The 17,869-nt window shown below is 39.6% G+C and overlaps 1 non-coding gene across 1 annotated transcript; it reads right to left on the bottom strand.

Moving 5' to 3' along the window:
* Nucleotides 1-8,474: 8,474 nt before the first annotated feature.
* Trnas-cga (transfer RNA serine (anticodon CGA)) lies at nucleotides 8,475-8,549 on the bottom strand. Its single transcript has one exon. It is a non-coding gene; the product is annotated as a tRNA-Ser (tRNA).
* Nucleotides 8,550-17,869: the final 9,320 nt, after the last annotated feature.

Here is a 17,869-nt window from a genome sequence, read left to right as displayed (position 1 = left end):
TCCTGAATGTGGGCTTTCCACGACAGCTTACTATCTATCTGAACACCTATAAATTTGAACTGTTCAGTTTCACTAATCATATGCCCATTCTATGAAATTAAAACGACAGGTTTTGTTGTATTGTGTGTTATAAACTGTAAAAACTGAGTCTTACCGTGATTTAACGTTAGTTTATTTTCTAAGAGCCATGAACTGAGATCATGTACTGCACTATTTGAAACCGAGTCAATGTTGCACACAACATCCTTTACTACCAAGCTAGTGTAATCAGCAAACAGGAATATTTTAGAGGTACCCATAACACTAGAGGGCATATCATTTATATAAATAAGGAACAGGAGCGGCTCCAACACTGATCCCAGGGGCACACACCCCCCCCCCCCCCCCCCACTTGGCAGTACCCCACTCAGATCCCACATCACAGCCGTTATCAACATTGTGAATAATAACCTTTTGCTGCCTGTTGCTAAAGTAATTGAGAGCTACTCCTCTTATTCCGTAATGGTCCAACTTCTGGAACAATATTTTGTGATCAACACAATCAAATGCCTTAGTTAAATAAAAAATTACGCCAAGCGTTCGAAACTTATTGTTTAGCCCAACCAGTACCACATAGAGAAAAGAGAATATAGCATTTTCAGTTGTTAAACGACTTCTAAAGCCGAAGTGTACATTTGATAGCAAATCGTATGATATAAAATGATCAATTATCCTTACATACACAGCCTTTTCACTAACTTTTGCAAACACTGGTGGCATAGAAATAGGTCTAAAATTATCTACAGTACTTTAATATTCTGCTAGACACTCCATAATTACCATGAGAGTCCTTAGTCTTCAGTGATTTAATGTTTACTCTAATCATGTGTACGACTCCTGTAAACTGACTTGTTCTACATCATTTCTATAAAAGAACAGTTCAAATGATTTATTGAACTTGTAACTAACTAAGCGTTACACGAAAAACAGATGACAAAAACACACAAACAGCTTTCCATCATTAACTACTAACGATTACATGATTTCATCTATCGCGACCATCATTCGTCGGCTCGGCTAGGTAGACGTAAGGTTACACATCACTCTGCCGGAGTGTTATGTTACACTAGCCACTCCGGCGAAGCATCTTGCCTACTCGTTCGCCGACGCCAATGATGTAACGTAAGTGCAGCACAGAGAGCTGTTCTTTTATTGCATTTCTTGCGGATGGCTTCCTGTTGAACCGTGTAGCTCTACGTATTATTTTACTGTCCTATGCGCTGGCTCGGAATGTGTTATGCAGCTGTTTCAATTCTTCTTTGATATTGTGTGTGCCACTGATGTGGTGGGTTCGGACTAAACAAACAGAGCATACACAATTCTCGTCGTTTCTTCGAAACCAACAGCAGGCAAGCCACATAACCTACGAATAGTCAGCCATATATCCCCTCCCAGTCCCATAATATCGCACAGTAGTATTTTACGGCCAATAAAGTCGACGAAATGTGGCGTCGTTCGTCTTATCACACCGTCAAAAACGCAGTATGTCGACGCATCCACACTCCAGCTAATTAGTCTGTCAGGAGGGAGGCCGCTGAAACACGTCCAAAACGTCGGTTATTTTCGTGTATAGGATTTAAGTATTTTATAAGATTTCGCGGCAGTACGCACCGTCGGGTTTTAATGAGAGCAAAACTAATGCGTTTCTTTCGTTCTTTGAGAGTGTATCTCTGTTGAATAGATTTCTTGCGTGGCAAAAATCACAACGCTTAGATTAAGAACTTCTGGAAGAGCATTCGTGTGGTTTCCGTCGTCGCAGAGCACGCTCTCCAATATGGTTGTCCAGCCATTGCGTGACAGCCGAGACACTCTGGGCGATTGACGGAGATTTTTGTATGTCCATCCTTTTGCCTGAAGGTCTTGGGGCCACAGCCGTTCACAATTGTAAGAAAACGAGACGCCTACAGCCGTCCTTACGATCTTATTTGTTGTGTAGCTACCTGTATCGGCGCTTCAATGTGCCATCTTCAGGCTGTAGTTGACACTGAAGGGGTTATCACGGTCCCTGTATACACTGCATCAGCGGCCAACATAATTGGTTTATGCAGACTGTAATTGTAATGTCAGCACTCCAACCATCAACTGCCAACTGGCAGTTGGAGTTCTAACACCACAGTTATAGGTAGTCTGCGTAAACCAGTTATGTTGGCCACTGATGCAGTGTACGAAGGTTGCCCAGAAAGTAATGCACAGCATTTTTTTTCTTAATCGAAAACACTGCTACGAATGCGAAACGTTACGTATGTATTATTTGCAATCTCCTGAGTGAGCGCGACAAGTTTCCGTCACTTCCGACAGATAGCGTAGCTGCAGGACAGTTTCAAAATGGCGTCTGCAGGTGATGTACGTTACAAGCAACATGCCGTCATTGAATTTCTCACTGCAGAAGAAGAAACTGGTGAACACAAACGCTTGTCTAAAGTCTGTGTAGCATCTGCTGTCGACAGAAGTACAGTTCGTCGCTAGGCACGGAGGGTGATGTCATCTGAAGGCGGTTCGGCGGAGCTCCACGATTTTCAGCGGTTGGGGAGACCATCAATGGCTGTCACATCTGACAGCCCTCACCTAGCCCTCTTGGACTTCCACTTGTTTGGGCCATTAAAGGATGGCATTCATGGAAAACATTTTGAGGACGATGAGGAGATGATTCACACGCCGCCACCAGTACAAGGACTGGAACCGACACAACATACACGCTTTTGTTTCGCACTGGAGGAAGGCCATATAACGGGATGAAGATTACGTGGAAAAATAGTGTGTGTAGATAAAACACCATTCTTTCGTGAGTGTAACTCTCGTTATGTTCAATAAAGAATTGTCGAAGAAAAAAATGTGGTGCATTATTTTCTGGGTAACCCTCGTATACAGGGTGTTACAAAAAGGTACGGCCAAACTTTCAGGAAACATTCCTCACACACAAAGAAAGAAAATATGTTATGTGGACATGTGTCCGGAAACGCTTACTTTCCATGTTAGAGCTCATTTTATTACTTCTCTTCAAATCACATTAATCATGGAATGGAAACACACAGCAACAGAACGTACCAGCGTGACTTCAAACACTTTGTTACAGGAAATGTTCAAAATGTCCTCCGTTAGCGAGGATACATGCATCCACCCTCCGTCGCATGGAATCCCTGATGCGCTGATGCAGCCCTGGAGAATGGCGTATTGTATCACAGCCGTCCTCAATACGAACACGAAGAGCCTCTACATTTGGTACCGGGGCTGCGTAGACAAGAGCTTTCAAATGCCCCCATAAATGAAAGTCAAGAGGGTTGAGGTCAGGAGAGCGTGGGGGCCATGGAATTGGTCCGCCTCTACCAATCCATCGGTCACCGAATCTGTTGTTGAGAAGCGTACGTACGAACGCTTCGACTGGAATGTGCAGGAGCTCTATCGTGCATGAACCACATGTTGTGTCGTACTTGTAAAGGCACATGTTCTAGCAGCACAGGTAGAGTATCCCGTATGAAATCATGATAACGTGCTCCATTGAGCGTAGGTGGAAGAACATAGGGTCCAAGCGAGACATCACCAACAATGCCTGCCCAAACGTTCTCAGAAAATCTGTGTTGATGACGTGATTGCACAACTGCGTGCGGATTCTCGTCAGCCCACACATGTTGATTGTGAAAATTTACAATTTGATCACGTTGGAATGAAGTCTCATCCGTAAAGAGAACATTTGCACTGAAATGAGGATTGTCACATTGTTGGATGAACCATTCGCAGAAGTGTACCCGTGGAGGCCAATCAGCTGCTGATAGTGCCTGCACACGCTGCACATGGTACGGAAACAACTGGTTCTCCTGTAGCATTCTCCATACAGTGACGTGGTCAACATTACCTTGTACAGCAGCAACTTCTCTGACGCTCACATTAGGGTTATCGTCAACTGCACGAAGAATTGCCTCGTCCATTGCAGGTGTCCTCGTCGTTCTAGGTCTTCCCCAGTGGCGAGTCATAGACTGGAATGTTCCGTGCTCCCTAAGACGCCGAGCAATTGCTTCGAACGTCTTCCTGTCGGGACACCTTCGTTCTGGAAATCTGTCTCGATACGAACGTACCGCGCCACGGCTATTGCCCCGTGCTAATCCATACATCAAATGGGCATCTGCCAACTCCGCATTTGTAAACATTGCACTGACTGCAAAACCACGTTCGTGATTAACACTAACCTGCTGATGCTGCGTACTGATGTGCTTGATGCTGGTAGTGTAGAGCAATGAGTCGCATGTCAACACAAGCACCGAAGTCAACATTACCTTCCTTAAATTGGGCCAACTGGCGGTGAATCGAGGAAGTATAGTACATACTGACGAAACTAAAATGAGCTCTAACATGGAAATTAAGCGTTTCCGGACACATGTCCACATAACATCTTTTCTTTATTTGTGTGTGAGGAATGTTTCCTGAAAGTTTGGCCATACCTTTTTGTAACACCCTGTATATGGACCGTGAAAACCCCTTCAGCATCAACTACGGCCAGATGATGGCGCACTGAAGCGCCGAAACTCGTAGCTACACAATAAATAAGATCATAAGGACAGCTGTAGGCGTCTCATTTTCTAACAGTTGTCAGAGATCGTTCGCTACTTACATCTGCTGCCTGTTCTTAAATTTGATCCAGAACTCCAGATAGTGTTGGGATGAATTTTAGGACTTGGGCCACGAACACCGTCGTTGAAGAAGGATGGTAGATCTCAGGACCTCAAAATGTGTGCGCACTGATGCAAAACTAAATTCTCCGTCAGATTTTCCGTTCACTCAGAGGTGTTAAACAAATAGAATATATTCCCGAAGAATGAGTAACAGATAGAAATAACGTTCATTCCAACTAACAGAAATTCACGCAATTTTGATAGTATATAATCAGTTAAAAATTCTTAACCAGACTTTATAAACCTATAACATTGCTAAATGAGTACCTGGTGGTGCTCAGGTATACATTTCTTCCAAACTTATATTAGTCTACCCCCTCAGTGCCCCCCTCTCCGTCCATCTCCTCCTCTCCCCTCTGTCTGTCCATTTCCACCTCCCCCTTCTTCTGGCCATCTCCTCCTCCCCTCCTATCTGTGTCCATCTCCTCCTCCCCACTCGCTGTCTGTCCCTCTCCTACTTCCCCCTCTTTTTCCATGATATCACGCTCACGCCAGAAGGAGGTGGTGGCTCTTACTCCCACAGTATTTCTTTGCAGATAGTAACTGGTATGTGTACCAAATTTGGGTGAAGTCGTTACAGGCGTTTAGAATGAGTTTTTTACCAGTGGCTTCCCCGAGTACACACATGTCACATAGGTTTCTCATATATTTAACAAATTCTACACGTGTTTGTGCACATATTTCACCCGTATCTCTAGCGAATTGCGACCTGAAGTTTAATTTTCACGCAGCTTAATGTATATGACCCCGTATCTGTTGAACTATGTCCTGTACAATGATATAATTTTCTACGTACGTCAGCGGCATATCTCTAATCTGTCTGCGAAAAGTGTTGCGAATATAGTTAGCAGCAAAGAAGTAATAAATTAAAATCTCATACATGATGCCGCAGTTTTATAAGCATCTCAGTATCTGACGCTATATTTAGTGAACTATGTGTCGTAGTGGTATTCCAGGTACATTCGGCGACATGTATAATGTGGTGACATTACTGTCTACGAAATGTGTTGCGTGTAGAGTTGGTAGTATAGAAGTAATGATTTAAAATAGCGTGCTTCATGCGGCAGTTTTACTGCATGAACAACGAAAATGTAGTAAGAGATAAAATTTCTTCCTTTTACATTTTTTGGGGTGTGCGAGCGAGAAAAAAGTTTCATAAAGGTTTGGAATTATGTGTAAAGTTTGTTGCATTCACTAAACTATCTCATTCTCAAGTACTGGTTCAAAAAATGGTTCAAATGGCTCTGAGCACTATGGGACTCAACTGCTGTGGTCATCAGTCCCCTAGAACTTAGAACTACTTAAACCTAACTAACCTAAGGACATCACACACATCCATGCCCGAGGCAGGATTCGAACCTGCGACCGTAGCAGTCGCGCGGTTCCGGACTGCGCGCCTAGAACCGCTAGACCACCGCGGCCGGCTCTCAAGTACTGGATGACTAAAGTATGGGTATCTGCGCGTCGCGGGCTACACCGAATTTTCACCCCGGCCCCCACCCCTTTCATAGTTAGGTGGCTCTTGGCCCCACAGCGATTCTTTCCAGACAGTAAGTGATGTGTATACCAAGTTTAGTTGAAATCAGACCAGTGATTTTTGAGAAGATGTGGAACGTACATAAATAAACGCAAGTATATGTACATCAATTTTAATAATATATATGAATTCGCAAATCAAGACGTCGCGTTGTGTATGTCGCCCACTCCTGCTGACAGGAATATATTACACAGAACCGGCAACAGCCCATGTAACATGAGTGTAACCCAGCGATATCTGCTCGCTCCTTGTATCAGCAGCGGAAATTCTTCGAGGTGTAACTGGGAAATGATAGGCGACTGTTAGACTCTGCAACAAAAAAGTCACTTCCGTTAAGTGCGGGCATTGGTGACACTCGTCTCCGAGGTCGCTAATGTACGCTAGTATAGAGGCGCACCCACAGGCAGCCAGCCCGAGACTTGGTGGCAGAAGAAATATTCATCGCCAATGTTCTGCCTGCTAGGGGCGACATGCAGCTCTCCATAATCAGATCGAAACCTCTTCCCCTTCTGTCATGAAGTCAGGTCGTACAATGTTGCATTTGATTTGTCTGTCGATTGGGAACATTAATTTCTGCAATTCTGTTGGTGCTCACTGGAAAGAGCAGGCTTAAAACTGGTTACTATGTTCCGGTCTCGCCCTTCTCTATCGTCGTCATAGACACCACAAACACGACAGTTTACTTTGTGCGTAGCCATCAGTCACCTACACTAAAGAGCTATACTTAACACACCTGACACGCAAGCCCCAGAAGAGATATTTAATAGAAATAACCGCACAGACCTGTGAGCCAAATGAGATTATTATTTCTAAGAAAGGAAACTTCAACATTGCGTTGCTTCTAGATCTAATCTACATCTACATCCATACTCTGCAAATAATAGGCCATGTTTGCAAGTGTACGGCAGACAGTACGTTCCATTGTACCAATTATTAGGGTTTCTTCACGTTACATTTTCGTATGGAGCACAGGAGGAATGACTGTTTAAATGCCATGCTATAACTAATCTAAGTTCTCACTATCCTTACGAAAGAAATACGCAGGAAGTTGTAGTGCATTGCTAGATTCATCATTTAAAGCCGGTTCTTGAAACTTTATAAATAGGCTTTCTCAGGATGGTTTGTATCTGTCTTCGAGTGTCTGCAAATTCAGTTGCTTCAACATCTCTTTGGCCCTCTCCCACAAGTCAAACAAACATGTGACCATCCCATGTCTCTATCAGTTCAGTATCCCTTATTAGTCCTATATGATACAGGCCCCACACATTTAAGCAGTATTCTAGGATGGGTCCCGTAAGTTTTTTGTATACGATCTCCTATGTAGATTGACTGCATTTCCCTAGTATTCTACCAATGGATCGAAGTCTGCTACCTGCTTTATGAACGTCTGAGGCTATGTGATTGTTCCATTTCATATTCCTACAAACTGTTACACCCAGGTATTTGTATGAGTTGATGACTAAAGTTGCAACTCGTTCATATTGTAGTCATAAGACATCGTCTAGTGAAGTGCATAGTTTCACATTCCAGAATATTTAAATCAAATTGCTAATCTTTGCAACACTTTGAAATTTTATCAACATACTTGTTGTATCCAGTGGCGTAACTAGGATGACTGGCGCGCGAGCCAGTCCCGCCCCCCCCCCCCCCCCCTCCCGGCGCTACCGACTTTTCCACGTTTTTGTTTATTCCTCATCCCTCCATTCCAGCCTTTGTCATACTTTTTTTTTTTTCAATAAAGCAAAATCGCAATGTAGCCTACAAGGTTTTCATCAATTGTTGAGTAATTTAAGAAAGAGTAATATTAAGTCTGGTACCCTTTGGTTACATGTTTCAACAGTAAGTCGCCAAATTGACACTTGTAAACTGCAAAACCAACCAAATCATCTGAGTTTTAAATTATTACTAAAATCCAATGTCGATTCTTAAATAATTAAGAATAATTTAATATTGTTATGATCTTGCTGCTACAAATCATTCATTAGTTATTCTATTCTTTGATGACAGGAAACCTTCAAATTAATTGTGTTCCTACAGCAAGAAAACATAATGAAATTCAGTTCCTGAAATCAATATGTACAACATTTCAACCTATAGAACATACAGTGAAAACTCAAACATTTACATAAAAATATATTTCTTCTATTATAAAGTAATAGTGAGATCTAGAATGAAATTTTCACTCTACAGCGCAGTGTGCGCTGATATGAAACTTCCTGGCAGATTAAAACTGTGTGCCGGACCGAGACTCGAACTCGGGACCTTTGCCTTTCGTGGGCAAGTGCTCTACCAACTGAGCTATCCAAGCACGGCTCACGCCCCGTCCTCACAGCTGTACTTCTGCCAGTACCTCGTCCCCTACCTTCCAAACTTTACAGAAGCTCTCCTGCGAACCTTGCAGAACTAGATATCTCGCTACACCTTAACTATATTCTTACACAATGTAGAAAGAAAACTAAAACTATAAACAGAGCGAAACTCTTTTTCAAATTGCAAATCACCAAAAATGTTCATCCCATTTTTGTGTCTAAAAAGCCCTTCATATCACTGTTTCAGCAAAAAGAAACACCAAAACAACATAAGAAACACTAGCTGCGCACCGAGCGAGGTGGCTAAGTGTTTAGTACACTGGACTCGCATTCGGGAGGGCGACGGTTCAATCCCGCGTCCGGCCATCCTCATTTAGATTTTCCGTGATTTTCCTAAATCGCTCCAGGCAAATTCCGGGATGGTTCCTTTGACAGGACACGGCCGGCTTCCTTCCCCGTCCTTCCCTCATCCGATGAGACCGATGACCGCGGTGTCTGGTCTCCTCCCCCAAAACAACCCAACTAGCTGCGCTTTTGCCGCAGCAAATGGTTGAATTACATTTGTTTTAAAAAGAAAAAAACCATATCTATTTTTCTATCCACAGATGGATCACTTCGCAAAAAATACGTTTCCTGTTATCGGTGTTGCAAATTGCTTAATGACTCAGTCATAATTACATTCTTCTGTCTCCTACCTTCCAGTACTAAGCAGAGAAAGGTCATTTAACCCATTTTGTCCCATAATGGACGGAGATACGGAAGTATGAGCATAAGTTTGCCAAAGCATCTCTCGCAGCTAACCATGGAGACGAAGACTGTCAACGTGATTTGGACGACCACTCTTAAATTTGGGAACACACATTCATCACCGTATTTACCAATGAATTGAAAAAGTTATTTTGATCGTGAAAGTAGGATGGAATCACAGGCTGATGGCAACACCGTGCATTCCAAAATTGCTGCATGCAACTGTTCGCCAACCTTTTCACGGTTGTAAATTTTGTCAAACTTTCACATTTGGTCTTCAGGTTCTCCTTGTCAGCGTCGCAGCAAAGCAATCTTTTCCTGAGCAGAAACTAGAACTTTCCGTTTATTTCGTTCAGCGACGATACCTTGCCACCCACTTCAGCATGGATGCGGCCCAGCGTTCCTTTCATCACTTTTTCCGTTTCTTACTCAGCTGTCAATTCCGGTCTGTGGATGTCCCACCAGCCATTGTTTCTCTTCAGCTGACGCACCTTGTCGTGTCGACAACTCATTCCTCACTTAGGTTTGATCCTCCCTGAAGAGACTTAACCACGAACTCTTCTGTAATATCTGTAATGAAGTCTTGTCTAACAAATATTCCGTCAGAACTAGATAAGATTTCAGAGTGATGAAAAGTTTGGCAACTTGCTTTAAATATTCACATATTTAAAACTGAGTACTTCAAAAAACACAAAAACATAGTATCTTGTGACTGCAATATCAACGAGTCAGCGTTGGAGTCGGTAAACTCGTACAAATGCCTGTGTGTAACGATTTGTAGGGATATGAAATGGGACGTTCACATAGAATCACTTGTAGGCAAAGCATATGGCAGACCCCAGTTCATCGGTAGAATACTAGGTAAACGCCATCAGTCTACAAAGGAGAGTACTTACACATCACTCGTGCGAGCCATCCTGGAATATTGGTCATGCGTGTGGGACCTATACAAAATATGTCTCTAATAGAGGACTTTGAACGTCTGCAGAGATGGACAGCACAAACGCCACAAATTTGATTCATCGAAGTGTTGTCACAGAAATGCTGAAGCAACTGAGCTGGCAGACACTTGAAAGTAGACGCAGACTACCTTGAGGAAGCCTTCTTATAAACTTTCAAGAATCGGCATTAAGTAATGAGTCAGGGAATATACCACAACCACCGGTGTATCGCTCCCGCAGGGATCGTGAGGACAAAATTAGATTAGCTACAGCTCAAGAAGTGTAGTGCTTGGAAAACTGACTAGTTTTAATAACCGATTGTCCAATGGATTGTTTTTGGTTCAGTTGGTGGTTTCAGGTGAACGAAATAACCGAATGAAACTAGTCTCTGCAACCACATCAGTTATATGAATGTTTTCAGTCGCTCTCTCTGTGTGGTTTGATTTTATTTGATACAGTCCACTCACACAACTCTCTGGCGACTGCGTCAGTTATTTGAGTGTTTTCCTCAGTCTCCGGATTCAAGTAATTTCACTTTCATACTCTTTAGTTATACATGAACCAAAAGTTGGGCTCCCATTTAAGAGACAAATAATGTGCCTTATTTCAAGGAGGGTGAATAAAATTTATGTGTGTAAAACTGAATAATTTTCAAAACCTAAGTATTTCTTTACTTAAATACGAATTTTTCGTATTTCTGGCGTTATATATGGGTCTTTTGTTCGTTTTAAGTGGTTAATAACTGCTGCTACATTGTAAATTTAGCTTCAATAAATGAACAATTACTTCTTTATTTAAATTTGTCAAAGCTCTGTCTCTTTCTCCATACTGGGTTCACCCATCATTGATAATTCTCTTTCGTTTAATACTGATGTAAACACAAAGCATATAAGATACAATTTTTTTATATGTCTGGTGACTTAATCACTTACTTTTTAGCATATACTATCACTTATCAGAATTTTTTTTTGCTGGAAAGTTTTGTCATCATTCTTTTTTAAATTTCGTTAGTTAACATGGTTTCAGAATATGATTCATCCTTGCAGATGCTGTATATCACACTGAATTTACCTTGAGGATCAATTTTTATCCAGTCATTCCCATGCCACTGAGCATCTGGTCATTTTGACTCATACACAAAGTTAACTATGAAGTCAAGGCCTGTTCCTAAATATGAATGAAATACTGAACTAAAAGCTATTTCAAACAGTTTAGTTGCAACAGGGTCCGCATCAGTGATAAACTTCTTGAAACAAATAAATATTCCACAACGGCAATTATTTACTTCCATTTTATTTTCACACTGCGTAATGTGTCGATTCAGCTGTATAGCCATTTTCAAGTAGACTGTTGAACCCGTTAACTACAAACTATAAAGAATCGTTATTACATTTTTAATAAATTTCTCTCATTGTTTTTGAATATTAGATTAAATCGAAGTTATTAAGATATTTTTGTAAAATATTTGAAATTATTATGTCTTTACAAGCAAGAATAATGAACATACCTAGTAATGCCAATTTAACAAGAGATTAATATTTTTCGTTCTTATGTGAAGCCGCATCAATATATTTTCAGTTAACAGATTTTTTTATTTGTTACCTTCGTGCTTACTTTTATCGTCGTGGCTGATGTGGTATCACACCCACTGCAATGCGTATATGAGCATATTGTTCGGCTATTGGTCAGCGTCAAGTTCTTTATTTAATTTAATTAAGTAAGCAGAAAATTTCATGCTTGTCAAAGTTACAGACTCTATTACGCTTGGACAATAGCTGACAATGACACCATAGCAGCGAAAAGTTCATGAAACGTAATCGTTTTAATTCTCACCGGTAGTGTAATGTCCGATAACAGTTAGCAGAGCACATCAATTTCAATTGTGTTCATACGTTTATCAGAGCGTAAGATATACATACAGTATTCGCCATTAATACCGAAATACGTTTTCATACCACGGAAGAATATACCAAGAGAACAATCGAGAAGCGGCGGCGATAAATAACGTGCACACAAGCGATTCTAAATGCGACTTCCTACCAAAGAGTCACTTAGACACGGTGAATTACTTTCCAGATACACTGCAGTATGTTTTTGTTTACAATTATTTTCATTGGAAGTCCGTTGTTGGCCGGATTTTCAAGCTGTAGCCACGTTTTCAGTACACTGTAAACAGTGTCACATAAGTGCGCCATTTACAATTCCAGGTAGCACTAAACTATTTACCGCTACCAGTAAATAGTAAACGGCTTAGTTGTCTGCTACTGTTTATACGCAACCAGTGAAGACAGGCGATAACAGACTTCAGTCAACAGTAATGATTTAACACTGCCAAAGCGATCGAATGTCTCCGCTTAAAATTGCATGAGCCTGGGATCAGGCGACTCGAATTGTCGCTCTCAGCGGCGGCCCAGATGGATGCGAATTAGCATTGCAATTTTTTCTTAGCAATTCAAATTTATTGCTTGTTAAAGGTTGGAGAAAAAGTACATTGTGCGATGGCGTGCGGGCAAGTAATGCCTCCAAATTCTTTAAGTGAAAACTCTTAAAGGTTTTTATAAAATGAAACAAATGTATTAACATTCTACATCTTGATTCTTCTTGTCTACATATTTGCAGCGCTCTGCCACTAAAGGGCTCCGAACTATAGCGTCTAACATGGCGGTGTGTAATCAAGTTTCGAATTCGAAGAGTTTCTTCTACATATAGAGCAACCTCCACTTCAGCATGACAATACCCAACCACGCACGAATGCTACGACATCTGACGCCTTGAATTCATCCTTCATACAGTCCCGACTTGGTTCCATCCGATTTTCATCTGTTTCCAAACCGAAGATAACACATTCGAGGACTTCATTTTGATAATAACGAAGTAATGCAAGCAGAGGGGAGGTGACTCCTACAAAAAAGTCAAACATTCTAAAGCAACTGTATCACCAACCTGGTCTCTCGTTGGGAGGATTGTCTTTGTCGCCAAAGTGACTATGTTGAGAAATAAATAGGTAGACATGAAAGATAAAGATATAGAGTGTTAATAACTTTTGTTTTATCTAAAGAGATTGAAGAGTTTTCACACAAAAAATTCAGAGGCATTACTTTTCAGCAGGCTCTAGTACCAACAAATATAATTTTTATGAAATTCACAGACATTTTGTTTCTTTTGTCTCGCCACTCCCTCTGTGAATGTTGAAGTGTTAGGAATGAAATTAATTTGAACGCATTTGTAAAATCATCATTTGCTTATTAAATATTTGTTGTCTTTTTGTGTAGTGGATAATTCTGCAAAACCTTCTGAAGTTTACATTTGCTCATATAATTTGTTTGATAATTGAGCTTTTGAAGCTTCAAACTTTCAAGCATGTTAACAAAATGGTCAAATTCAACATTGCTTTTTAAATTAATATTGCTTAGCGAAAATAACCAGTTTGTGTCACTAAGATCAAACAATTTATTTAGATACTCTGAAGCTTTATCAACAAATAATTAAAAAATCTGTGAATTTTACTAGTCACTTCAAGTGAAGACACCTTTAATTTTTTTACCTCTTTCATATCCGAAGGACTCATTTGTTTTCTTTTTGCTGGTCCATTTTTAAGATTATCCATTATATTATACTCATTCAAAATTGTTAGGTAGTTACCTTCCAGCCAATTTTCAGTTTAATTAAACATATTTATAATAAGGCTACAAAAACTGAAGAAAATTTCAATAAAGGTATTATAAGGGTTAAGCATCAGTAATTTTTGCAAAATCATTGAATAGTTGGCTCAAATGGCTCTCAGCACTATGGGATTTAACATCTATGGTCATCAGTCCCCTAGAACTTAGAACTACTTAAACCTAACTAACCTAAGGACGTCACACATCACCCAGTCATCACGAGGCAGTGAAAATCCCTGACCCCGCCGGGAATCAAACCCGGGAACCCGGGCATGGGAAGCGAGAACGCTACCGCACGACCACGAGCTGCGGACTATTGCATAGTTTTCTCCTAAGCTTACAAAATGACTTCTGATGGCTTTCCAGTTTAATAATTATGTATCTGTGCAGAGTAAAAGAGAGAGTAATCTTGTTCCCACATGGCGTTTCACTTCATGAAAGTCTCCATCCGCAGATACCATAACTTTTTTTCATTTCTTCTCTTTATACAACCGAGTGAGAAAAATTAGCATAAATTTTCAAAGTTATTGTCTCTATGTCATGTCCATAAAGAAACTCATGGCATGTCTCGTGCAGCTATGCATTATGTGTGCATATCAGTTTCCGTCAATGAAACCTGTTACCAAATCTCTCATATTTGTGAATAAAGAATGTTCAACTCCAAAATTAGTGTTTGTGTTGTCAGTACTTAGCCCAGACACACTGCAAAAACATTATTTGTATTTTTCCACTGACTTCTGAAAAGCTTGTAACATGCCATCAACAGACTATCACTATTTTCATAAAAATCTGTTAACTTATTTGGAATGCCAGTTTTGTTTTAAGGTAGTGTACAAGTAATGGAAACAGATTTATCATTTTCCTGTTAGAAGCATGAGTTTCTAAGTTTAAAATAAGTTTTCTATATTTAGATCATTTATTGCATTTTGAATAGAATATGACTCAACACATCAATAATTAGAGCTTCCATTTTGGTTCAAGCCAGACGAGTAACTGAATCTGTACTTCAATTAACGTAAATAATTTTATTCGGTTGTACAATACAATCCACACTGTTGTAGGGCAAACTATGTTTTACAGTGTGACATGTTAAGGCTTGTTCAGCGGCAGCAACATTTTCTTGATCGTTGCAAGATGTACTTTAAATGTGAAATAACAAGTAGAGTTCAGAAATTTCTCAAGCAGCCTAGACTTTTTTCCCTTTTTGATTTAGATTTTGATGTTTTATTTACAGGTGTTACTTAACCTGGAAATAATAAGAATAAACTATTCGCCTCACCCACTACCAACCAGCAGTCCAGCTAACCATGATAACAAAAAGCACGCACTCATATATCCAACACATTCATGCACGAAAGAAAATCCGCCTCTCACAAAATGAATTGAAACAATACAAGATTTTTCCACGCTACAACAGCGCTACAAAAGTCAAATCGTTGAGGTTAGCAGCAGTCATTTCCTAATTACATTGAATGTTGTGACTAGTGGCGATAACGAATGGTACTTTAATGGCCGTCGGCTAAGTTTTCATCAAGTAAATAATACACAGACAGTAGTTTGTTTTCTTCACACAGTCTATGAGACTCATATGCAGTACTTACTACTCGTAGTCACAAAGAACATGAAATTAACGGGTTATCACTCTTTCTCAATTGCAACTTTGGCAAGAAATTTTTCCATTGGAAGTTTTTCTTCTTTAAGGACAACAGCGTAATATACTCGTATGTCTGATAACGACACGATTATTAGATACACCAAATAGCTGCTTATAGTAAACAATATTTACGACAGACTGTTTCGGCTTAATCGACACTTTCAGGTACTTGTAATTCCAATTCTCGTGAGAACAGTATGGATGCCAATGTCATTCATATTAAAGTATCTGCCTTGTACTCACGTCTTAGATTCATGTGACGTCCATATTGCGTCATTAGTGGACTGTTTTGGAACTGTCACTGCTTTAATAACATCGTAAATGTGGTCAAAATGTTGAAATTAAATGTTAATTGTGACGGGACAGCAGTTTAACAGTTCCAGTCTTACGAAAAGATCGTAAATGGGGGTCAACATGTTGAAATTAAATGTTAATTACGACGTGACAGCAGTTTGACAGTTCTAGTCACAGAACACCAATATAGTAGAAGTGCAAAGACCACGTTATTATACGGAAACACAGAACGACACCAGCGCTACTTGTGGCCTGGCTGTGAACTTCAATACGAAAAAATATGGCGCGAAAATCTTATGTTTTTTTCTAAATACGCGAATTGGATGACAATATTTTTCATTTTATCTTTGAATGTGCGCCGCATAGTGCAGTAATAAAGGTTTTTGAGATCTTGCAAAGTAATATATAAAAGAAATCTCAATCAAAAACAAACATTAACTACTCGTAGCTGCAGTTTACATTGTGAAAATTTTCGTAAATTACGACGTCACCTTTTGACTGTGAAATTCTTTTGTAAAACTCAATATTGCGATTTTGGCCGTGTGGCCATTATCATGTGGAAATAAACGAGCTTTAGCACATGTCAGACTAAAAAATCATATATATAAATGATTTTTACGTTTCCACATATCCTAAAGCACATTATGTCCACTCGCATGATCGAAAGTGGAATAGTAGGTTACACAAATAAATAACTACACAGCTAATGGATAACCAAGAAGTCATTTACAAAAAAATCTGTGCTACAAACCACGGATGTACTGTAAAGTCTACAAAATCCGCTTTATTATTTTTTCTGTTGATTGTTATTTATGGATATTCAGTCATCTGAAATTGAACTTCTGCACAGTTCAAATAAATTTATGAAACACACAAAATACTACTTTACATCAACTGAAAAACAAATTGGGAGCAGAGCAGGTAGACACTCCATGGATGTAGCCAAAATGTTTTTGCCAATGAGACATACAAAGAAAATGAACTGCAACACATAACATTTTTTTTTCTTTTTTCCCCAACTTGGCTGTTATTTTGGCAACACCCATCATGTTTAAATAATGAAAGAAGACGCTGGTACAACATTTATTTTTAACATTTTTATTTATTTACTTCCTCTTTGAAAACTTTGTTGGTACACTACTGAAAATTAACACAAATTCCCCCTGACAGCACTTTATTCATTATACTTTTAGAATCCAATCATCACATCTAGAAAGTGTTAAGTTATGTTCCTGCTGAATTACCAGATTTTGTCATAACAAATCAAAGGCATGATTTTGATACAAGAACATGTAATTCTCTGCTTTTAACACAACATTTGTGTATGTATAGGGAGTTCACTCTCATTGTACACATAATAAACAAAATACAAAGTCTTTTAAAATGATTTGAACTTCTTTTTAAGTTGTTGCATACACAATTTCCTCTTGTTTGTAAATTTCTTTTTTTTTCACATACTTGTATATTATAAATGGAATACTTGTCTTCAGAAGTCTCTCTTCAATGTCATGTTTATTACAAATTGTTGTATGAGACAGAACAAATGTTTTTTTTAATTATCATGTAGTCTTGTTGTGTGACCATGACTATTTAGATACTCATACAGCTGATCATGGAGTGCCCTTGGGAAAATCATGACTCTTTCACTTGCATATTTCAAATGAGAATGCTCCTCACTATTCTCTTTAAATGAGGTAAACAAATGATTTTCAGTCACATCAGAGGAGTAGAGACTGGTATTACATATTTACAATCATCTGGTACATCTATGGCTTTTAGTACATACCCTGCTACATAGGCTAAGGATTGTTGATCTTCTACAGACTCGATGATACCATCTGAGTAAGAATAAATTTTCTCAGGTGTATCAGTGTCATTCATCTCACATTCACTTAAATGTTCACTCCTATCAATAGCTGCCAAAAAGTGACACGAACTGCTCAAGGGAGTGTAATCATCATTTTCACAGTTACTTACACTCATGGCTTTGAAAGGCAAAGTCATACGATTGACAACACAAGT

The sequence above is a fragment of the Schistocerca nitens genome, chromosome 2, assembly GCF_023898315.1.
Source record: "Schistocerca nitens isolate TAMUIC-IGC-003100 chromosome 2, iqSchNite1.1, whole genome shotgun sequence".
NCBI lineage: Eukaryota > Metazoa > Arthropoda > Insecta > Orthoptera > Acrididae > Schistocerca > Schistocerca nitens.
This window is presented reverse-complemented; position numbering and strand designations above follow the sequence as displayed.